The sequence below is a fragment of the Crinia signifera genome, chromosome 5 (genome assembly GCF_055691185.1).
Source record: "Crinia signifera chromosome 5, ASM5569118v1, whole genome shotgun sequence".
Taxonomy (NCBI): Eukaryota; Metazoa; Chordata; class Amphibia; order Anura; family Myobatrachidae; genus Crinia; species Crinia signifera.
This window is the reverse complement of record NC_139221.1, coordinates 234,167,595-234,192,660: the sequence shown is the minus strand read 5'-3', so window position 1 is coordinate 234,192,660 and position 25,066 is coordinate 234,167,595. Positions and strand designations below refer to the sequence as shown.

General features: G+C 43.2%; 1 protein-coding gene across 2 annotated transcripts in view; it reads left to right on the top strand.

Annotated features, from left to right (window-relative positions):
- Window positions 1-25,066, top strand: part of OSBPL10 (oxysterol binding protein like 10) — a 389,517-nt gene that overhangs the window by 221,361 nt on the left and 143,090 nt on the right. The gene's annotated exons all lie outside the window — the stretch shown is intronic.

The window sequence follows — 25,066 nt, the reverse complement described above, 5'->3', positions numbered from 1 at the left end:
GACTCCCTGACATAGCAGCAATCGTCCTCTCTCCCTCATTTTACCCAGCCCACATCATAGTTGCCTAAACTCCTGCATTCTGCAGGAGACTCCCTGAAACAGCATCAATCTCCCTCTCTCCCTCATTAGTCTACAAATCTCCCTCATGTCACCTAGCCCACATTACACGGTTACATTTTTTGGGGGAAAAAGGAATGAGAAATAGATACAGTTACATTGAATCATCAGCGCCATTTCCCAGCACTTTAGCAAGTATAGTAGCTCTTAGTAACTGCTTTGGGGTTCATCTACATTTGGATATAAGTAATTTTAAAAGATTCCTCTCAGATGTAGCAGTACACAGCCACGCTTCTAGGTGCCACGTTCACAATCTCTTTTCACAATCTCTCCATATATGGTACTAGACACGCCCATTAAGTGGAGCATGACACGCCCCCTCAATGGGGCACTTTGCAAAATTCTGCTCTTAACTATAATCTCCCTGAAACTAGTTTTCAAAAGTAGGCAAGTATGGTCCAGTGTACAGGGGCTGCAGTGGCCAGTGTACAAGGTGCTGTACAGGGGCTGTGTTCAGTGTGACAGGGCCTGTGTACAGTGTGACAGGGTCTGTTTCCAGTGTACAGGGTCTGTGTCCAGTGTACAGGGGCTGTGTCCAGTGAACAGGGGCTGTGTACAGGGGTTGTGTCCAGTGTACAGGGGCTGTGTCCAGTGTACAGGGGCTGTGTCCAGTGTACAGGGGCTGTGTCCAGTGAACAGGGGCTGTGTACAGGGGTTGTGTCCAGTGTGACAGCTCCTGTGTCCAGTGTGACAAGGGCTGTGTACAGGGGCTGTGTACAGGGGCTGTGTCTAGTGTACAGGGGTTGTGTCCAGTGTACAGGTGCTGTGTACAGGAGCTGTGTCCAGTGTCCAGGGGCAGTGTCCAGGGGCTGTGTACAGGGGTTGTGTCCAGTGTGACAGGGCCTGTGTCCAGTGTGACAGGGGCTGTGTCCAGTGTACAGGAGCTGTGTCCAGAGGCTGTGTCCATTGTCCAGGGGCTGTGTCCAGGGTGACGGGCTGTGTCCAGTGTCCAGGGGCAGTGTCCAGGGGCTGTGTCCAGGGGCAGTGTCCAAGGGGCTGTGTCCAGTGTAAAGTAAGGAAAATAAATAAAAGTAATAAATAAAATAAAAACACATTTTTGGAGGATGATGGAGGAGGAAATAGTGGGAGATCAGCAACCTGATAGAAGTGCTGAAGCTGCTACCACCAGTCATGACAAGGCCGATACCTCTTTGTATTTTTTGCTCTTTGGAGCATTTTGGGATAGTTTATTAAACTGCCACCCTGTCTGCCCCTGCAGTGCCCCTCTGCTTCCAAGATGTGCTAGGTTGGAAGTGTAAGGTCCACATGTATGTGATGCCCACTGCTGTCGCTTAGCTTAGTCATCCAGCTACCTCGGTATACCCTTTTGGCCCAACTACAGTAAATGAAAACCATTTTGTAAGCTGTGAAGTGATCAAAATTGATTAGAAATGAGTGGAACCTAATGTTATTGAGGCTAATAATACTTTAGGGGCAAAAACAGGCCCAAATTCTGTTATTTTAGCCATTTTTAGCAGTTTTTAATAAAAATCCAGATCCAAAACCAAAACCCACAAGGGTGGTTTTGCCAAAACCAATCCAGATCCAAAACACGAAGGGAGATCCAAAACCAAAACCCGAAAAAGTGGCCGCTGGAAATCTCTATATGTAATGAGTAAACCTGACAAAAAACCCCTCTGGGTAGTAGCTTGGAGGAGATGTACTAAGACTTGGAGGATGATTAAGTGTAAAAAAATAGTACCAGCCAATCAACTCTTACAAAACTGCAATGTTATAAGGTGAAATTGAAAATGACAGTTAGGAGCTAATTGGCTGGCACTTCAGGTGCTTTATCACTCAGGCACTTTATCACTCTCTGGGGTATAGTACATCTGCCCCTTCATATCTAAAAGCGAGAGAGAGAGAGAGAGAGAGAGAGAGAGAGAGAATGACATTTTCAAATTCAAGTGTCTTCTAAAGTCATACTTGCTTCTCTCTCAGTTCTTGCGGAAGACAACCCATTTTTAGGGTAGTCATCTGCTCCCCCAGGAGAGTTGGCGCCCATCCCACATTCTACCCACTTCCTAGTGAAGTGGGTAAAATAAAGAGATAAATAAGTGGAATCTGTGGTCCCTGTGTGCGTTATGTTATGAACATTCAGTTCAAATATTATCCAATTGCTGCATTTTCCATCCTAGGGGTGGGGCCTATTGGCACAATTAGCCTGTCCCCACCCCATTGATGTCCACCTGCTTCTGAAGAAATGAAAGTAGGTATGTTTGGCTAAAGTACATTATTTAAGAACAGAGCTTCTTCGCAGGATATTGTAACTGAATATTTATGCCCTCATGTACATTTAGATTGGATACTGCAAAACTGGCGCATATACAAGTTATATTAACAAAAGAGAAATAATTCCACCTTTGCTGCTGCTGCTGCTGCTGCAAAAAAAAAAAAGATTTCAATGACCAATTAACAAATAAAAAATATATGGTTGAGTTCCCCACATCCAAAATTTAGTTGGATTTCAGATTTTTCCTTATTTTGGAATATTTAAATATCATAATGAGATATCTTGGGGATGGGACCTAGGTCTCAACATGAAATATATTTATGTATCATATATACCCTTAAGGTAATTTTATACAGTATGTTTAATCATTTTTGCATGATCCATCAGAAAGCAAGGTTGCCCCTATTAGCCATGTTCCAAATATGATGTATTTCTGAATATTTCATATTTCATCATTTTGAATATAGGAGACTCAACCTGTACAATGATATAAAACCAATGGCCAAATGTAATAGGGTGTGAGAATCAGAATGTGAGAGTTATTTTTGAAGCGGCAATCATTTACATGGCAAAATCAACTTGTTTTTTAGTTTATATCAGGGGTGTCAAACTCAAATTCATCGGGGGCCACATCAGCAGTTTGGTCACCCTCAATGGGCCGGTTGTATCTGTAGAACTATGTGTCCACTCTTTATTACAGTATCATAAATTATTGTCACTGCATTCAATTATTGTATACTCAGCAGTAGCATTTCCCTCCTGCTATTGCTGTGAACTGCAGTGCATTAGGGCACACGCTGCCTGCACAGGGGGGCAGCACTCAGTCTTAGGGCATATGTCCTGCTTATTATCATGGGACACAGCAATTAATGATGGGCTGCAATGTGCCAGTGCACACACACACACACACACACACATAGGCAGAAAGTTTGACACTTACCCGCTCTGATGCGTCCACTCCAGTCTGAGCTGCTCCACCACCAAGGACACAGCTGCGCTCTCACACAGGCACATTTCCCCCTCCTTCCTGTGAGTAGCGCTCCTCGCACTATCTATCCAGGAGTGGGGGGCAGCGTGCTCCCGGTCACTGTGCAGTGCACACTCAGCAGTAAGTGACCTAGAGCGCACAGCAGCAGCCTTCACCACGACGGACCTGCTCTTTCCTCTCTCTGGCTCCTATACAGCAGGTGGGAGCGGAGGAGGGGTTGACGACCGGCGGCACTGCGCTAGAGGGCAGACGTTCTCTGGCTTGTAGGCTGCCACGCATGCGCTGAAGAGGCGGCTTTCTTGTTTTAAAAAAAAAAACGAGATTAAAAGGTGAAGGCTGGCGGCGGCTGCGCGGGCCACACGAAGAGGTCTGGCGGGCCGTATTTGGCCCGCGAGCCTTGTGTTTGACACCCCTGGTTTATATGATTATTGCTTTACAAATGGGAAAACACTTCCAAAATCTCTCACTTTCTGATTCTCACACCCAATGTCATTTGGCCCCATAAGTGGGTTTATCAGAGTTCAGCTGCTGGCTACAGACAAAAAGCAATCTCTTAGATAAATAACATTATAACAAATAAGCCTGCACTCTTTGTACTTTCTTAATTATAAATTACAAAAAAATCTCTCAGCAATGTCTTCAGTAAATTTATTGTCAATTTCCATAAAAATTCTTCTAGCCCAAACGGTTAAATGAAATGAAACCTGCATATAGAACTGACCTACAGTAAATGTAATGATGCACTCTGCATGTAATTCTCATTGCAGTAAAAGCCTTCAATAACAGTTTCCACGTCTTGTAAAGACGTTCTCTCAGAAGTCAGTTAATGAACCTTTTATGAAAACATCAATGTAATGTTATGAAGATGATAATGAGGAATTGTTAGTGGAGGAAATGCAGGTGTGGCATTAAAGAGAATACACATATTTGTAACCCTACCAATGCAGGCTAGTATACTGTATTTGCTTAAAAACATGTGGTGTAGGATTGCAACTTTTTGTTCCAGTGCCCACATACCCCCTTGTGGTTCAGTCAGAAGCAGCTGTGATTCACTTGCATCTTTGTTTATTTAAGGGGAGCAAATAAAGTGTCATTCATTAATCACATGCCAACCCACCTTCCTCTAAAAAACCCTTGAACTCTAGTGTAAGTCAGAATTGCCTACTTTTAGGCTGGAGAGGGCAGCCAGCTAGAGGAAGAAGGGGGTAGGGCTGGTGGACGTGCTGCGTAAAGGGTGGGGCTCAAACACTGTGTTGTGTGTGGGGGCATGGCCATTGTGATCACGTCATTGTGGCCATGCCCCCCACATTGCAATGCCAGTATTACCGGCATTACAAGTGGGGGATGGGCCCACAATGAAACAATTCACATCATCAGGTCCCCACAGACCCCCACCGAGTGGGAATTTGTGGAGGCTGGGGGGGATTGCGTGGGACTTCCCAACCTTTTCGGGAGCCTCCTGGCCATTCCGGGAGAGTAGGCAACCCTGGTGTAAGCTCAGTGTGAATGACAGGCTAGCAAACTCCTTATGCATACAGTACTGTATGCACTTTGTGACTCTGTCTATATGGCTGGATTTATACATGGTGCACAGACAACAGAAGTGCTGCAGTGCTTACAGTAAGTGCAGGGGTAATGCAGGATTTCTGGAGGGGGGTTTCCAAGATTTTGAAGAGGTTGTCACCATCGTATGAAGGATGCATAATTATAATGTCACACGCTATAGTCTGCACCAAACACAGTGCAGTTCATGCAATACAGTGCATCAGACATACTGTATGCATTTGGCATCACGGATGATGTAATTGTTAGCATTACTGCCTCACGGTGCTGAGGACATAGGTTCGATTCCCACCATTGCCCTAACTGTGCGGAGTTTGTATATTCTCCCCTTGTTTGCATGGGTTTCCTCCGTGTACTTCGGTTTCCTCACACAATCCAAAAATTATACTGGTAGGTCAATTGGCTTCCAACAAAAATTAACCCTAGAATGTCTGTGTGTGTATACATGTGGTAAGGAACATAGATTGTAAGCTCCACTGGGGCAGGGACTGATGTGAATGTTCAACTACAGTATACTCTGTAAAGTGCTGCAGAATATGTATGCGCTATATAAGAAACTGTTAATAAATAAATAAATGCAGGTCCAATGATTATGGTAAGCCACTTACCAGATTCTCTCTCTGGTGCCTCTCTTGAGCGCTCAGATCCACAAATCCACAGACAAATACAAATAGAGCAGACTTGCAGGATAATTTGTTGCCTCTGTGAATTCCTACCTTTATACTACATACTAGTTACTGGTTATTCTAGTTGATTCGCAAGGTTGCAAATTTGCAGCCTTGCCAGACAACCAGACAGTGCCCACCGAATGCCGGTTTTCCCAGCTGTGGTGAAACACCCAAAACATTTGATGGTTGCCAACCATCAAATTCTGTGGAAGGTCCGCGCATATCTAAGGTCACTATCAGATAACCTTAGATATGCGTGGACATTTGGCAGGAAGTGGGCGGGCAGCTGACATCCGGTGATGTCAACTGTCCGCCCCCGGCACCAAAGTCACAGGCTGATTACCATGCATCCTGCCCACCATTTTAATAGTAACCACCATGAAACGTTGGCCAAGGGTGCAATTATCCGCCGCCGCCCCACACCCGCAGTCTTGGGTGCGTGCACCTGGCAAACAGTCCGTTCACCGTGGCCACACGCACCCGGCAGAAATGCGCATAAGGGGGGATCCGAACAGATTATAACAAGGGCCACTGTCCTTTTGGCTAGGCAGTGAGAATTATTATTATTATTATTATTATTCACAGTTTATTATATAGGGCAGCAAATTATGTTGCATTTTACAATTGGACAAACAGAAAACAAAACTGGGTAATAACAAACAGTAATAGGGGTAGGAAGGCCCTGCTCGCAAGTGTACAATCTATAGGATTGGTATTGGTGAGAAGAGGGTTCCCAGGCAAAAGGAAAATCTGTAGTCTCCACCATTTGTAGATGACGAGCGCAGGTATTTTAAACTATAATTTTTAAGGAAGATACTGTGGAAAGTCAGGGAAAGAGCAAGCACTGTGTTTTACCTTTTTGTTTCTGAAATTAACGCTATTTTTTTAAATTGAGTTTCTTAAATATATTCTGCTTTTAATGTAAGCTAGAAGCTCTCTTTTCAATTATATTTATATCTAGCCATATGCAAACAAAATGAGAGAATGATATTTACTTCTAAATGCGTGCTATCTTGCCAGCATGCTATTTCGGTTAATTACAATCAATGTGATTATGTTTGATCTTGGCTAGTGTTTTTCTTTGATCAGTTTTCTCTCCCCAGGGAGCTGGTATCCCATTGATTTGCTCCCCTACAGCTACAATTGAATTAAACTACTTTCTTTCCTATTCCACCATTGATTTTTGTTTTTCTTTCTGTACATCTACATTTTATTTTATTGTAATTTATTTTTCTCATCCCCATTTTTTCCTCATAGCATCTCTTTGTGCAATGAATACCAATTTGAAGGAGGTTCGCCGCTAATAAGTGCCAAAACTATTCATATTCATAACGTCATTGAGATTTATAAGGGATCCTGTTCAGTATGACATATAGTCTTAGAGGCTTCAGAGGCAGAATTAAAGCAGGAAATTGGTGCACCATTTCGAGATTCATCCTTTTAAAGGCCCATACACACTTGGTGACTTTGAGCTGAAAGCCGCTCACACAGAATGTTTGAGCGGCTTTCAGCTCAAAGCCGCTCAGTGTGTATGCCCCGGCGATGAGCGGTGAGCGCTGCTGCATGCACCCGCTTCATTGCTGTGAAAGCCGTTCATCTGCTGGTAATACCAGCAGATGAGCGGCTTTGAGGACGGGTAATTATGCCACTGTATAAAGCATTGGTGAGACCTCACCTCGAGTACGGAGTGCAGTTCTGGGCCCCACACTATAAAAAGGACATCATAGAATTAGAAAAAGTCCAAAGGCGAGCAACAAAGCTTATTAGGGGAATGGAGAATTTAAGCTACGGGGAGAGATTAAGCAATTTGGGACTATTTACATTAGAAAAGAGACGTTTAAGGGGGGACATGCTCAACATGTACAAGTATATCAAGGGCCAATATAAGGAACTGTCACACACCCTCTTTTCTACTAGAAAGGAATCTAGGACGCGAGGGCATGAGTATAGATTAGAAGAAAAAAGATTCTTTACGGTCAGAACAGTCAAACTCTGGAACTCTCTTCCCAGAGAGGTGGTAACGGCTGGCACATTAAATGCGTTCAAGGCAAAGTTGGACAAACATTTACTGGAGAAAAACATCCATGGGTACAAATAAGAAATATAATTTGTCTGTAAAATACCAGAACCTACCAAATCAGCAATGGATATCTATACCAGGTTGAACTAGATGGACAAAAGTCTTTTTTCAGCCTTACCTACTATGTAACTATGTAACTATGTGTATGCACTGAGTGGCTTTACCTCCAGCGATGAATGCTATCATCGCTGTCCATACACACTGGGCATAGTCCTCCAGTGTCTATGGACCTTAAGAAAATAAAGTGCATGCATTTCACAAAGGTATATTAAATATTTAAGTGCCTTAAAGGGTTATGATGGATAAAAGTTTTTTTTCCTGTAAACCCCTTTCTTACAATGAGTAAAACCATGAATACATGAATTACATGAGTAGAACGGTTTGCCTTGTGGTTTGGGATCAACTCAGCTCATCTAAGGCCTTCATTACCATGAAAGTAAAAGTGGTTCCATGCAAGGTGGATAATGATTTTATTTCTACACTGCAATTTAGATTTCAGTTTTAATACACCCCGCCCAAATCCAACTCTCAACCCCACCTGCAGTGTAATATTGTTTTGCCCAGATGTGTGCTTTTTTCCTTTGCTTGAAACTCTGAATCAGCCCACTGTTAGCAACTGATTCAGACCTGAATGCACAGCTATGAATTTGCACAGTGGGCAATTATCGATGCACTGCACAAATGCGAACGTTTCTCGGTACGCATGCGCAATGCCATCCTACGATGAAGCCCTGCAACGTTTTCTAAGCACACGGCAGTCTCAAGCTGATTGACAGGAAGCAAGCTGATTGTGGGGGTGGAAACGCTAGGTGTGCCTGAGCATTTTAGGGGAGTGTTTGTGACATCAGCTCCAGGCTGAACATGCTTTTATCTATGGCGCTGTCATGTAAGTCTTGGGCTTGTGGCCAGTGTAAAAATCATTCAATGGTGAGCCTGTTATGATAGGATTTGGACATTTTCGTATGGCTGTAATTGGAAGTGTAGCCGTACTGACACAAATGCACAGGGTGCGCATTGATTTGCAAGGTTGGCTTAACTGAATGCTGGCCATTGCGAAAGCGTAGCCATCAGGGTTTGAAGTGGTCCTGGAGAGGTGTTGGGACTCCTTTCCCCTAATACCGACCCCCCCCCAATTATGCAGAGCCTGGACCAGTGCCAGTAAATTTGTGCCCCACCTCCCATAAGGAATAACGGTCCCACAAGGAAGGGGTGTGGTCACACAATAGAAACACCAATTAAAATGACAACACACAGTAGCGCAATCAGATTCACTATACACTGCATGAAGTGACCTTGATTCCTATTAAATTACACAGTTGTGCTGCTCATACACATCTGTCTCTGACACTCCAAGCAGTTCACTGTCCATGTCCCTCAGCAGCTCCATGCCCTGTGTCCCTCCAGCAGCTTCCTCACCACGCCCTGTCTTCACCAAGCACAGAGCCTGCTCCTCTTAGTTGTTCTTCTTCTGTTTATCGGCGGAGATGGCCAAGCGGCTTATTCTGGCCAGAATAATAAACCGCTTGGACAGGCATTTCTGTGTGAATTATAGTTCAGGGCTGCAGTAGAGGTGGAACTCAGTTCCACCTACCATTGGAGGTGGTGGAACTCAGTTGAACCCCGTTCCCCCTCACTTTAACCCCTGCCCTTAGTACACTATAATACACAGCAAGTATGCTAAAAAAGCATTTTTTTTAAAAACGGTTAAAATGGAGGGTCCTACCCGTTTCAGACCCGGTATTTTGGCATCAAAATCGTGTCTGAAACGGTATTTAGCTCCCAGCCAATGAGCGGACCCAGCGCAGTGAATATTTAATGAGCGCTCATTAAATATTCACTGTGCTTCACCCCCTGGAGCCCCCCACGTGCGTGTTAACACCCCCCCCCAATGTGTTTAAGGAAACACCCCCCCCCCCCAATGTGTTTAAGAAACCCCCCCTTTGCAGCCGGTACCTCCTGCATTGCGGATCCCGGCAGTATGGACGGATGCGCTTATAAAAAAAAGTGACTTTCAGAAAATGGCTGCCCCCATACGAAAGACAGTTTTTTAAAACAGATTTTCCTATGGGGCAGCCATTTTCTGAAACTCACTTTTTTTTATAAGCACATCAGTTCATACTGCCAGGATCCGCGACGCAGGAGGTACCGGCTGCACGGGGGGGGGGGGGGGTTTCTTAAACACAATGAGGGGGGGGGGTCTTAAACACATTGAGGGGTGTAAGCCCTAGGGGTGGGGGGTGAAGACTGCACATTGGTGTGGTTAAGACCGCACTGGCTTTGACCCTGTATTTGGAAAGTTTCCAAAAACGGGTCTACCAGTGTCACAAAAACGGCACTTAAACGGTAATATACCGTTTAAGAGTTGCGGTGTGAAAGGGGTTTTACCTGGCAGACCAGTTTTTGGAAACGTTTTCAAATACAGGGTCAAAGCCAGTTATGCGGTCTGAAAGCAGCATTAGTGTTATCGTGCACAGAGGACCTAGCTCTGGAAGCATGCCTTTTAAGCTCTTCCATAAAATTCTTGTTTTATTTAGTGAGTTAGCAAGACTACAGGCTCTTCCATTAATTAAGCAGTTGATCATATTGTCGTCACAAATCAGAATGGTTCTAGCATAGTAATTGTTTTTTTTTTTTTAATTAGACCACTTAATGTAATTGAAGCACTCAAAAAAAGGAGCACTAAGTAAGCAAAAGCTGTCTACAAGTTTCAGTTATTTTCTCATAGACTGTTTAATCTATTTATAGAGCAGTTAGTGGGGTCTATTAAAGACTGAATTTTATTCCTTATTTTGAAATAGTAAAATTGAGGATTAATTGATCAAGCTCATAAATCTATAAAAAAAATAATTAAATATTGATTTTATTTAAGTCAAAATAATGTGTCGACTTTGGGTGTTTTAAAAAAGGAGTTTTCTCGTTTCCATTCACTTCAATAGCCTTTCCATTTTAATGGGATGAGCATGTTGGGACAGATACTGCGTTGGTCACAAATTGGGTTTAATTTACAAAACCAATATGGGATTCAAAGTTTTGTATATTTATATACACAGTTTCACTTACATCCACGCATATATGTAAGCATGGTGGGATTGGGAACTAAACGTGGCCCTGAAAAAGTTTCTAGAAGTGGCACAAATCAAATGGGTGGAGCCAATGTATAATAGGTGGGATTAATACATCACTACACCTGTCTGGAAGTCGTTGGTTTCAATATGCTTGGCAGTCTAGTAGCCCCCAGACCTTTAAGCTGCTGTGACAAACCACAAACCTGCACATTTAAAATAACTGACTGAGACTGAGCACAGACCCCAAATCCTCTATGAAGCAGACAAACAGATCATTACCATAATCCCTGAATATCACAAATATCTCCACCCCTCCTCCAGTGGAACCGTGAAACACCACAGAAATTATTACACACCCAGATAGCACCCACTGTCCCGTTTCCAGATGTCACATTGGATATAGATGGGCACCCACCATAAAAGGGTTTCTGCAGAATTGGGTACTCTGCGAACCAGCAAAGGTTGTTTATGTAGGAGTTAGGAGGGGATGGGGCTACATCTTAAAAATATTTTTTTGTGGCTGACAGGTGGCGTATCAAGTGCGCTGGCCTACCGGGAAACTTCCCTGTATGATCTATGGCCAATGCGCCCCTGTATGTAAGTCGCACTGACCCACCTGGTGCTTTGTAATTGCCCATTACTTCAGCACTCTTCCCTCTATTTTGAAGAAAGAAGACCCAGATAGCTCCACATTCAGTCACCGGTGCCACCACTTTAAAAGCTTGTGGGAGAAACAGAATAACAGGTTAGGGTCGAATTGCAATATGGAGGAGGTGAGAGGAAGAAGCCATTAATGTACTGTAAGTTAAAAGATAAGTGAGGCCTTAAGGTAAGTAAAGTATGGAGAGTTCCAAGAGAAAGTGGGGTAGGGGTGATAGCATCCATTACAACAGTGAGCTTAATGGTAAAGAAAAAGTTAGGCTGCATGCAGTTATCTAAGGCAGCGAATATCCTTATGAGTGCCTGCATGAAAGGGACTGATATGAAATATTCCTATTTTCAGTGAAAACGCAATTTCCTAATATTCCCCAGTATATGTAAGTGTTGTTACTAGCAAAAACACTAATATGGCTTGCAAGGCTGCCGTGTGTACTTGGTGTGGAAAAGCCTATTTGACAAGCAGTGCTGGCAAGGGGGTCAAAGGTGACACTTGTACCAGGACCTGATGTTTGTGGGGGCCCCAAAGTTCTCAGGGGCTATAAGTTTGGCTGCATCAGTGCAGCACTAAGCCATGGTTTATAAAGGTGCCTGCTTTCCAGTGAATTTACTCAGACCCTCTTTCGGTAATCCGATTTAGCTTGTCACCTGTCTGGCTACCCATACTAATGAGTTTAGTGACATCATGCAACGTACTGAACCGCACAAAGCACAATGCTGCACCCACACATCTGCCCTTCCCTGTTCTGTCCCTGCAGTGGCAATGGTCTATCCAACTAGGAGGAGCAGGACTTAGGGCGGGATGTATTAATATACATCGCCACCCTTCGCCTGCCAGCCGCCGCGATGCTGCCGCATATGTACTAACATATGCGGCTAGCATCGGGTTGCGGTGACGGAGACCCCCGCCATACCTGTGATGTGGTCTGCGGGGGTCTCCGTCACATCCCGGCGGCTGGCAGTGTCCCCCTGCGTCTCCTCCTCCCCCAGCAGCCGGATGTCCTGCTGGCTGTGACTCCTGCGGGGGAGGAGGAGATCAGGAGGACGGGAGAGGGGGCGCGCGGACGGAGGCGGCGATAGAAGCCCATAGGCTTCTATAGGGTATCACCACCCAGACGGTGGTGATACCCTGCCATGTGGAAACGGGGTGGACGGGTGATGGTACATAGGAAAATGCGGTAAAACCCCCGTTTTACAGCATTTTCCCTTTAGTACATCCCGCCCTTAACTAGAAACACTGGCAGTTTGGACTGGAGCCTGGATAGCATTGCCAGGGAGGTGCATTGGTAAAAGTGACTGCGGAAGTGCTGTCACTCACTCAGGGGCAGATTTATTAATCCCAGTGAAGTGATAAAGTGGACTGTGATAACACAGAATCCAATCAGATCCTAACTGTCATTTTGCAAACCAAGCCTTTAACTTGAATGTTTGTAGCTGATTGGCTGCTGCATTATCACTGAACACTTCATTATGGCTTAATAAGGGCCAGGCCACACATAGTGGTGCATACAGGCTCCTCTGCTGCCGCCCACACATTAGCGATGAGGCCGCAGCTACCGGGTCCTTCATGCTGCGGTAGGACAGAACGGTGGCCATACACAACCTTGCTGCCAACACACACAGATAATTAAATATTCACTATGCAATGCAAATGTAATATCAAAGTGCAGGTGCTATTATGGTCCACTGTGCTCAGCAGTAGTGCAGCAGATTTTTATTACATTGCATAGTGAATATTAATTATCTGGGTTGTTTTTGTAATAATAAAATATTCATTAAATATGTAATGTAATAAAAATCCACTGCTCAAGGGTGGTGTGTTTGGGGGGCCCCAGAGATATTAGTGTACCAGGTCCCGAGGTTTCATTTGCCAGCCCTGTTGACAAGTACTGCAGTGTTACTTGTCCTGTGTAAATTCTCATATAACTCCACTGCTTCAGCGAATATTTTGACACAATAAAGAATTTGGTAATTGTTTCCTAGCACGGCGCCCATTGCATCGTATACCATAAGCCTTACAATGGTATGCGATGCGGCGCGATGGCACCCGATGTTCTACAATTTAAAATCGTATACCATTGTATATTGCCATACAATGGCATACAATGTGATGGTATACGATTTTAAATTGTATAAGCACCCTAATGGGTGCTTTCAATGTTAAATGGCCCCCCTATAAGATTATTAATTGTAAAAGCACTGTAATGGGTGCTTCAAATTTTAAAAGCACCCCTATGACACCCCCACTATCAACGCTAACCCGAATCGTGGCGAGCGCAGCGGTACGTGTCCTCCGACCTTTTCATAACCCCACTATCCATATCGGTGTGGAGTCGATTTTAGATATTGTGGCGAGCGCAGCGAGCCTCCGAGACCGAAGCGTGGCGAGCGCAGAAAGCCCCGCGAGGGGACTCGGAATACATGTAAAGTAATATGCATCCCCTCGCGGGGCTCGCGGCACTTGCCACGCTTCGGGCTCGGTGGCTCGCTGCACTCGCCACACTCTATAAAATCAACTCCACTCTGATGTGGATAGTGGGGGTATGAAAAGGTCGGGGGATGCGTACCGCTGCTCCTCGCGGGCTCGCTGCGCTCGCCGCGCTTCGGGTTGGCGTTCATAGTGGGGGTGGCGTGGGGGTGCATTTAACATTGTAAGCACCCATTAGGGTGCTTATACAATTAAAAATCGTATAGGGGGGCCATTTATCATTGAAAAAACCCATTAGTGTGCTTATACAATTTAAAATCGCATCGCATGCATGCGATATATGGCATGCGATGCGATACAATGCATAAGATGCCATACGACTGAATATCGTATCAAGAATTTTTCCAGCCTTAATGCTACAGATATTCCTGTTGTTAATAAGAAACCAAGTATTCTTGTATTATTTGGATTTTGGACATTCTTTTTTACATTGTAACAATTAAGCAATGAAATTATATATTATACAATATATTATATTAAATCTATTTGATTATCAGAGTATTACATTTACATTTTTTACTAATGGATAATGAATATGTAAAATGCAAAATAGAGATTTTCTTTTAGTACAAAAAAAAATCATACCCCGTAAGAGAATGGCACTCACATATAATGCTGTTAGTGTTTAATTAGTGTTTTCTTATTAGGTGGGAAAAAATTAAATTAGCAAATATATAATTAAATACGTTCCGTTGTGTAGTAAACTAGCAGGTGCTGATATTCTGTGAGTTGCACATGACCTGCTAATCACATATATGTATGCATCTTGATGTGTATTTAAATGGCACTAAATCCCAGTTGTAATGACACAGTACATAGTTTAGCCTTATGCTCTGCAGCTGTTTCTGAACCATACAGACTGCCAGCTGCTAAGATGTGTAGTTTTAACGTAATTGCACTAGTGACCTCATATTAGAATATTGAAATGCAAATAAATGTAAATGTTGGTACATATTTGTTGCTTAATGCTGTGTACACATGGTGTGACAGCCTTGCTATTCGATCCCGATTCGATCAGAATCAAATCGGGATCAAATCGCATGGCAAGCCAAAACGCTTGATTCAATTTTGAAAACGGCAAGACAAATCCATAAATCTATAATGGGCCAAAGGCATTCCTAGTTCATGCCCCATGCCTCAACCTATTCTCCTCTTTGTGTTAAGATTATTAAGCTTAACATGGTCATAAAATACAGAATAATGGAGAAACTGACTTCTGTATCATGTGGCAGGCTGTATACAACATAGCAGTTATGCACATTTGAGATCAGAGCAGGAGATAGCCATGGTGACTGCACTACTTGGTCTTCCCTCCCTCCACAGTAGGGATAGGCATTGGAGCCCCACCATCAAATGATGGCTGGTCCTCCGCCATCGAATCTTTCGATGCAATGGCAACTGACATTTGCATCAAAAGAATTCAATAAAAAGATGAATATGATTTGTGCATGTGCAAAAAATAAAGATCAATTTTGAGCATGCGCAGACCCACTGCAGCATGGCTGGCCTGGAGGAGGGGGGGGGCCATCAAATCGGCATCAAATATTTACCATACAATTGCAGGAAACATTGGAATGCTGCTATCGAATGGTAAAAGTACTACCACATATCTCCCAACATTTTACTACTGCAAATTGGGACTTGAGTGACGCCTGAAATTTGGAGGCGTGACCTACTGATCTGGGGGCATGCATCACCATTGCGAGGACATGCCCCATTCTCGCCGTTAAGGGAGCATGGCCAGCACTCTGTGAGCCACTGGCCACACCCCCAGCCCCTTTGTCTCCAGGAATGTTGAGGAGCAGAGCAGCAGGGTAGTAGGATGGACTCCCAACTGCCTCCCCCAACCGCTGGACACAGCCTGCCGGACAGGGACGATCTCGGGAAAATCGGGTCGGTTGAGAGATATGCTACCATCAAAACAAAATCATCAATGGTTACGAAACATCGCAATGCGATGTCCATCCCTGCGCCACAGGAAATAACTGCATGGAGTAAGATAGGGGGTTTGTAGGCTGTCTCTGTTATGCTAAATAAAAGCAATAATCAGAAACAGGTTTACACAAGAGATGTACAATATGGAAAACTGTTATCCCTGTTCTAGCATTACACTTGACTTTGAAGAGCTGATAAAAATCACATTTAAATATCAGATCTGTTTGTTATGGTCAGTATACATGGTTACAGTACATTGAAATGTTTATTGAGATGTTAGCAGGGTCACATTTTAAGTTGCTACTATTTTTACAGTTAACAAAGTCCTGCTTGCACCCAGTGTAAAGCTGGCCATACCCTAGTGCGATCTGGCCACTTTTCATCCAATTCCGACGGATCGGACCTAAAAATCGGGTGAAAAGTGGCTAAAGCGCATGTGTTTGACATCGATCAGATGCGCACTGTATTGGAGTTGGAGATCGGACCTGCTGCAAATCCGACCTCTTACTCAAACAGCCTCCCGACAGTGGGAAATGGATTGAATACGATATATGGTATCCAAATCACCGCATGCGATATATCGTATGTGTTACTGCTGCCCGGGAAGCTCTCGGGTGGTTCAAGGGGCATCGTATGTGACTTCTCCACTCTGACAAGTCGAATAGTGTATGGGGGTGGCCTTAAGATCTGAGTCTCTCTAGTACACTTTGGAGACCTTAGTGCTGGCGTTCAGGGCAGTAATCTCATTGTTATTCATAATTCAAATACATATAGCTTTTAAAGGAAAGACAATGGTACTGTTAAGCGCTTCTGCTCTGGTGGATCTGAATTGCCAGGTTACAGTATTTAAAACTTCTTAGAAGGTATTCCTTCTTCTTAAAACACAACCCTCTGTGACAGGTGGCCGATGATTGTTCTCCTTAGTAACATTGTTGTGTCATTTTAGGGGATTTTAGTACTAAAAAGAATGAGAAACAGCGCTCTCTATTCTAATAGGTATGTGTCCAATTGGGGGATAGGGGTATTGTGCGTACCGTGTTATAGTATAAGTGTGCTCATCAAAGTGGTCTTTTTTTTTTCTCAGGACTCTGTGGTTACCAGGATGTACAGTACCGCGGATGGTGCCAATTTGATCCTTCAGTTCAGTCTCCAAAGTGATCAGAGATGTACTGTAGCTCAAATAGCGAGGCACATAGTGCAATTCAGGAGAAAAAAAACTTAAATTAAAATTAAATAATTATGAAAGTGCATATATATATATATATATATAAAAAAAATATTGCCTACATAAAGTATCGATAAAGTACTGGTGCTGGAGTAGAGGACTCTCAACCCGTTTCAACTATCAAGCCCTTCCTTCTGGGTTGGACATCATCAGGAGAGTATTATCAACAAGTTCTAAACATGCATATTTATAGTCTGATCAGTTAACCCCGAAGACAATGTATGGACTACGTAATTTCAATCCAGTGTGCATGCTGGAGATCTTGAACGGTATCGCAATATTATGAGCACAATGGGGTTTTTGTTAAAGACCGTCCGTATGTAGAAATGGTGACCGTGCATGCACTGGATCTTAGATGCCATAATATCAAGGCATTACCCCTGGTGTAATACCTTTCAAAAGGCTAGCGTGTGTGTACATGTTTCTGAGATCCTGCGATATCTGTGTTCAGGATTTCATGTACCCATGTGAGGCTTCTGCTTAATAAGAGTACTGGAACTAGAGGGAAAATGGCAATCTAGTATATTGACCGCATTACTCTGTGGTGCCCTCTATTTGAAAGCTGATATTTTCTTGAAGTGCATTCAATCAATCGTCCCTTAACAGTACATTTTCAGTATTCTATTACACAAATAGTGACAGTGATTCCATTAAAGTGCACAGATATCTCATCCTAGTTCAACCCACTGCTTGCATCAATATATTAAAATATCTTTCACCGACTAAAAAACCCATAAAATATGCATAAATATGAGTTTGACTACACACACACACACACACACACACACACACACACACACACACACACACACACACACACACACATATATAAATAGTAGTGAGTCTCACGTATATGGTTACTATGCAAGCCTGGTCTGGGTTGCCGTGGAGCATGGAGCCAATGGCTGTGGGTTTGTAGATTGCGTAGGTGTGCGCCTGAATTGAATGTGGCCTGACGTATGTACAGCGCCCGCACTGTGGAGCGCAGGAACTAATGGATGTGCGCTCCATTGAGTACAGAGAGGCAGAGCACCCGGAAGTGATGCGCACTTCCGCCGGGTGACACGCAAGCCGGTGGACTCGTCCTAGCACTTCCGCTGAGCGGAACGCACGCCGGGGGACACGCTGGCAATGTATGACTTAAGATATGAAATATGAAAGGTAAATACTATTATGGCTACCGTGCTTTTCTATGTGATTGTGTATGACAGCGTTTATGAGGATGGTTTTAATAGTGTATGGGCATTATGATAAATACTGTGGATTCCCTTTAAACACACATGTTCCCTAATTACGAGGGAGTGGCTGGCAGGTATCACTGGTTGCTATATAAGGTCCACTTTAGGCTGGGGATAGTTACACACTGGAGAGAGCAGGAAGGGGGTCTTGAAGAAGGTCCTGCACTGGACCGAAACGTCGACCTGTACCCACTATAATGCACTAAAACTGGTGAGAATAAAATAAGCTCAAAGCAAGTCCGGTGAGTGTCTCCCTTTTTTCTACATAAATAGTAGTGAGAAAACATTCATAGGATAAAAATTCCATAAAAAGATTGCATGAATGGGGACTAATGATGACTGACACATATTTTAAAATAGTTTTAAAGCTAATATAGACAAGAGGGGTGCTTGGAATTCATAGTAAAGTCACGATTTCAAATAACTCATTCAACCCATGTGGATCATGGTGTTGAGAGTAAAAATCCAAAGCATTTTTCTTTGTGATAGCAATTTCTCATGGTCACCCCCTCGTGGTCCTATTTCACATGTTCAATAGCTTAAAAGTGCAAATGTTCAGTGTTTGACTTGTGATATTTCATAAAGGGCTTGGATACAGAATGCCTATCTACTTTGTTTTTGACCGCTCTGACATGCTCTTTTATTCTAAGTACACTCTAATTGATAAACGACCCAAGTGGTCATACAATTCATAAGTCTTCCCGGTTAACTGATCAGACTATAAATATGCATGTTTAGAACTTATTGATAATACTCTCCTGATGAAGTCCAGCGCAGAAGGAAGGGCGTGGGTGAACAAATGTGTTGGGAGTCCTCTACTAGTCCAGCACTTTAATAAACTCCATTATTTAATTTTAATTGGAGTTTTCTCTCTTGAATTGCACTTTGTGGCACACTTTCAGTTACAACTGAGGACACGTTGGAGACCTATTACACTAGAGAGTGCTGTTTCTCATTCTTTTTTAATACATATAGCTTTTATCCTTTATCCATACAGTATGTCTGCAGTTACAAAGAACCAAGCAGGCCTGAGCTGGAGTAGCATGTGGCGAGATTAGTGGGATTTCACAGAGCCCCTGGTTCCCAGTGCAGTTGTTATTTCAACTGCCCCATTTACTGCTATGCTTCTAACAGCAAGTACATTTTTTTCCCGCATATATGTTTAGAAACATAGAATTTGGCCAATCTAGTCTACCCCTTTTTTAAACATGTTACCTCAAACCATATTTGATCATTATTGCTTTGTAAGGATATCAATATGTCTATCCCAAGCTTGTTTAAATTGTTCTACTGTATTTGCCTCTACCACCTCTGATGGAAGGCTATTCCACTTATCCACTACTCTTTCTGTGAAGTAATTCTTCCTCAAATTTCTCCTGAATATTCCTCCCTCTAGTTTCGGTGCATGTCCTTGTGTTCTGTTGCTCCTCATTTCTGTGAAGAATGTCCCCCACCTGTACCTTGTTAAAATGTTAAGTTTCTATCCTCCCCCCTCCCCCCCACCCCCCTTCCCTTCCCTTCTCTGCTCTAAAGTATACATATTAACATATTTTAGTCTTTCCTGGTACATTCTGTTATGTAGGCCATGCACCATTTTAGTTGCCTTTCTTTGTACAGTCTCTAATGTATTTATAGCCTTCTGGAGATATGGCCTCCAGAACTGAACACAGTACTCTAGATGAGGTCGTACCAATGACCTACAGTGGCATTATTACTTCTTTACTTGTTTAGCATGCACTCTTTTGGTTTATCTTATCTTTCATTCCTTTCTGATAGTTTTAAGGGTAATAAATAGAAAACAAAGTTCACACACATTTTTTGTTACTATTAACAGTTATTTACTTAGCGACATTGCACTTTACAATTGGGAATAATGTAATAAAACAAGACAGAGGGCAGTATTCAATGCTAATATTCTCCGTGCACGGCGAGCATTTTTTTTTGCTCGCCGTGCACTCTCCGTGTTCCGGAGGGCTCGTTGCCTCTCCTGCTGCCACTATTCAATGTTTATAAGACTCGCCGCCACTCGCGGCGAGTCTTAACCCCTGCAGCGGACGAGCGTCCGCAGCAGGGAGCTGACAGGGACGTGGCATCCAGGGAGATTAAAGTCTCCCTGGATGCCACAGAACATATGTGAGGGTAGGGGGCCCCCCTGGGACCCAGGCAGCACAGGCTGCCCCCCTCTATAGCCAGCGGGGGACCCAGTATTCACTGTACCCGAACGTGCTTCGGGTGCAGTGAATATATGAATATCTAATGAGCGGCTCGAGCGCTCTGGCCCCCTGCTGGCTGCACTGTGTAAAAAAAAGAAAAAAAAAAAATGTAAAAAAATATTTTTTTAAAAATTAAATATATATTCATGTGCTATAGGCACATGAATAAAAATAACATGGCCCTCCACAGAAAAAAAAACCTGATTTTTTGACACCAAAATTAAAAAAAACACCCTTTTAGTTTAAAAGTTCACATTCCTGCTCTCCATCAAAAGATGGAGAATTTCTTCACGGAGAGAGACGGCGAGAATCACTAAGAAAGACGGAGAATATTTCACATTGAATAGGGTGGCTCGCCTTTGGAGAAAAAAACCTCTCTCCACGGCGAAAAAAGCACAAGTTCTCCACAAAAGACGGAGAACTTTTCTCATTGAATACTGCCCAGAGCTGTATCAAGCTTCAAATGTGATAAACAACAGCCAATCAGCTACTACCTGTCATTTTTCAAACCCAGCCTGTAACATGGCAGTTAGGAGGTGATTGGCTGGCTGTTTATCACTCTCCATTTTATCACTTTTTGAAGCTTGATGCATCTGGCCCAGAAACAGGTAGGAGGGCCCTGCTTACAAGCTGATGTTCTATAGGATATCTGCTTCGGACCTCAGTGCCATGGCTGACATGTTTAAGTGAAGCAGTGTTGCCCCAGTGCTCAGTATATGATTGGTAAGTGGAACTTTGGAGGGTGCACAACATTGTAATTACAGTCCTTCAAACCAGATGTTGTTCTGTTATGTCAAGGTGCAAAGTAATTGGAAGTGTTCATTAGCTGTAGGGGCCTGATGTTCTCAATGAGAGTGGCCTTGTCTAGGAACACCCCTATTTCTCATCATTAAGTTCTATTTTGCTGGCGCTCATAGCATGAGACTGCTTTGCTAATGTGCTCTTGTATTAATGAGGTCGCAGATCACAACCGTCCTTTCATCACAGTCATCACAGTGATTCTGCTGAATCACGTTGCTGCATCGGCCCATGATCAAAGTGGCTGGGTGCAAGATAGAGGAAAGATTGCACTTTGATTCACTAATGAGTGCTTTCATCTTGTTGAGAAGCATCAGTGCCACTTTACAAGACATGCTGGGGAATCAAGTATATCCTAGACATATGATGTCTGACAATATTCCATCATGTCCTATTGTTTTTATTTACTTGTTCAGTCCTGGTTCTGTTAAAGTCTTTTTTTATATATGTGGAGTAATTATTTCAGCAGTATTAAATGTATGTTTATAGGTGGTGGCTTTATATCATGATTTTTATAAGGCACTGAAATGGATAGTTCAATTCCTAATACATTTAAGTGTCTTTTTGCAGATACTGGTGATTGTACAAGTGCTGGGTAGCTACTAGTGTCATTTCCAGGGACCGGGCCTGTGTGAGGGGCCAAGTGGAGCACTGCATGCAATTTGTGTGTTGCTGCTTACCAATGCTGCACATATATGTGGTTGAAGTTTAAGCATCTGTAGCAAAGCACCAATTATTGGATGTGCAGGACACATTATGCACCCGAATGGGTCCTGCAATGATGGACCCAAGATGGCTTCAGACTGTCAGTGATTGACAGTCTGATGCCATTTGGGGCCTGGGGATGGTGCAGCTGTGGCACTCTGTAAGAAGTATTTAGTGTATTTGCCTTACCGGTTCTTCAGTAGCCATTTCTGGACTATTGTCTTTGCAGAGAGGTAAGTAACACCAGCGTTGGTAATTGCTTGGTTAATAAATGACAATAAATTCTTAAAAATTAAGGATTATTAGATTATTTATTTGTGACACTATAGTTGTGTGGAGTCTAACTTCAAATAGAAATAGCATAGAATTTGTGCTGCTTTGCACCAATGGTTCAAAGTTTGTCAATTATTCTCATCACAGTAAGAAGTGTCACAGTGTCACAGTTTACATGCAATGAAGGCCATAAATACTCTATACAATCAATCTCAGTAGTATTTATAAAGAATAAAACAGTGATAATAATTCCCTTCACTAAGGGGTATAGGAAAGAAATGCACCACCTTGTTTCCTATGGTGGTGTGTCCTGCTTGATTGGTTCACACACTATAAAGACTATGAACGATATGAAAGAATAAAGCGATTAAACCACCTCAAACAACTTCAGGTACTAATCAGTTATTCTATATCGGGTAACCTGGTATTGACTACAGCCGTATCGCACTGGGACGTCACGAAGAATATAAGAAAAAGAGTGTCTCAGTACATTATACTATCCCAGGTTCTCTAACACCTAATAATAAAGAAAAGACTATGTGGGTACTGATCCAGAAACAGGCACGGTACTTATGTAATATCTGGGCTCCCGTTTTTCTTATGAGACCGCGTCCCCTCGCGGGGCTCGCTGCGCTCGCCACGCTTCGGGCACGGTGGCTCGCTGCGCTCGCCACACTATATAAAATCAACTCCATGCATAGTTGGATAGTAGGGGTATGAAAAAATGGGGTGCATTTAACATGGGAGCCCAGATAATACATAAGTACCACAGGCACAATAAACTTCAGGCCAGTGCGGGACCTGCAATGCTATTTAGCAAATAATCATGTAATACATTGATACTCTTATTAGGATCACTGTGGTTTTCTATCATATTACCAGTGCCGGATTTGTGCCTAGGCCCGTGAGGCACGGGCCTCAGGGCGGCACCAATTAAGGGCGGCAGGCTAACATTCTGTTAAATAGAGGCATGGCAGAGCGGGTGGGCAGCGGCGAGTGACGAGCGGCGCCACCCCCGCCATGCCACCCACTGCTGCCCACCCGCTCTGCCATGCACATTACTTCACCGGTTATCTGCAGGGTCCGACGGTCCTCCTGCGTGTCCGGCAATTGGCTCAGGCTCACTACCGCTTGCGCATATTTTCTATCCTATACACGCAGCCTATTGGCTGCTGTGTATCCAATGGGTGGGTACAGCAGCTGAGCTGAGCGGCGCAGAGTTCCCTGCGCTCAGTCAGTCTGTCAGTCACAGTGTGAGACTGTGAGAGAGACTGACTGAGACACCTCTAATAAAGATCCTCCAACTGCCGGTCTCCCTCCCTCCGGGTCCTCCGTACAGTGAGCAGTGCAGACTGCTTAAAAAAATAATAAGGTGGGCTACAGTTAAATTTGAGTGAAATAAATATATATATATATATATATATATATATAACAGCAACAAAGAAATCGGCACTCCCCTGGATAAATGGTGCTTAATGCCCTGGTGCACTAGCAGTGAGGGGTAGACCCAAACATGTATAGAGCAGTGATGCGGGGCACTCCGAGACTTGATACAGAAAAATAAATGACACGAAGTCTAGGCTATAGCCTAGACTTCATGTCATTTATTTTTCTGTATTAAGTCCCGGAGTGCCCCGCATCACTGCTCTACATATATATCATTCAGTAGATAAAGGAAACAAAACTTTTTTTAAGTATATAAGTGAAAAGAGAAAATCAAATGGAGGAATAATAAGACTGCGGACAGACACTGAGAATTTGGTGGAGGGAGACAAGGCAATTGCAGATCATCTAAATAATTACTTTTGCTCTGTATTCACTATAGAAGGAGAAGGGAAGGGACCACAGTTAAGTTGCAAGGACATTCATAAAAATAAGGTAGATGGAGGTACATTTACTAGGGAGAAAGTCCTAACAGAACTTTCAAGACTGAAAGTGGATAAATCAATGGGGCCAGACGGAGTGCATCCAAGGATACTAAAAGATGTGTTGGTAGCGCCATTAACAGATTTATTCAACCAGTCACTAGATACAGGTGCAGTTCCAGAGGACTGGAGAAAAGCAAATGTAGTTCCACTGCACAAAAGCGGAAGCAAAGAAGAAGCAAGTAACTACAGACCAGTAAGCCTTACATCAGTAGTAGGGAAAATAATGGAAACACTATTAAAAGAAAGAATAGTGGAATATCTTAAATTAAACAATTTACAGGTTCCAAAACAACATGGTTTTACTGCAGGGAGATCATGCCAAACAAGTCTCATTGACTTTTTTGAATCCGTGACCAAAATACTAGATGAAGGGGGGGCTGTAGATGAGGCATATCTAGACTTTAGTAAGGCATTTGACACTGTCCCACATCGCAGGCTGCTAAATAAACTTGAAAGTGTGGGATTGGATTATAAAACAATTAAATGGATAAGAACCTGGTTGCAGGATAGGAAACAGACAGTTGTCGTAAATGGAGTGCATTCTATTGAGGGACATGTTACCAGTGGAGTACCCCAGGGATCTGTACTTGGACCAGTGCTCTTTAATATCTTTGTTAGTGACATTGCAAATGGTATTGAAGGGAAAGTATGCCTTTTTGCAGATGATACAAAGATATGCAACAGAGTAGACACACCAGGAGGGGTAAATCAAATGACTGATGATCTAAGTAAACTTGAGAATTGGTCAAGAGAATGGCAACTACAGTTTAATGCAAAAAAATGCAAAATTATGCACTTGGGACTCAAAAACCCAAAGGCTGAATATAGTATCAAGGGTACTATAATGGAAACTACTGAGGAGGAAAGAGATCTAGGAGTCACTATTTCAAGT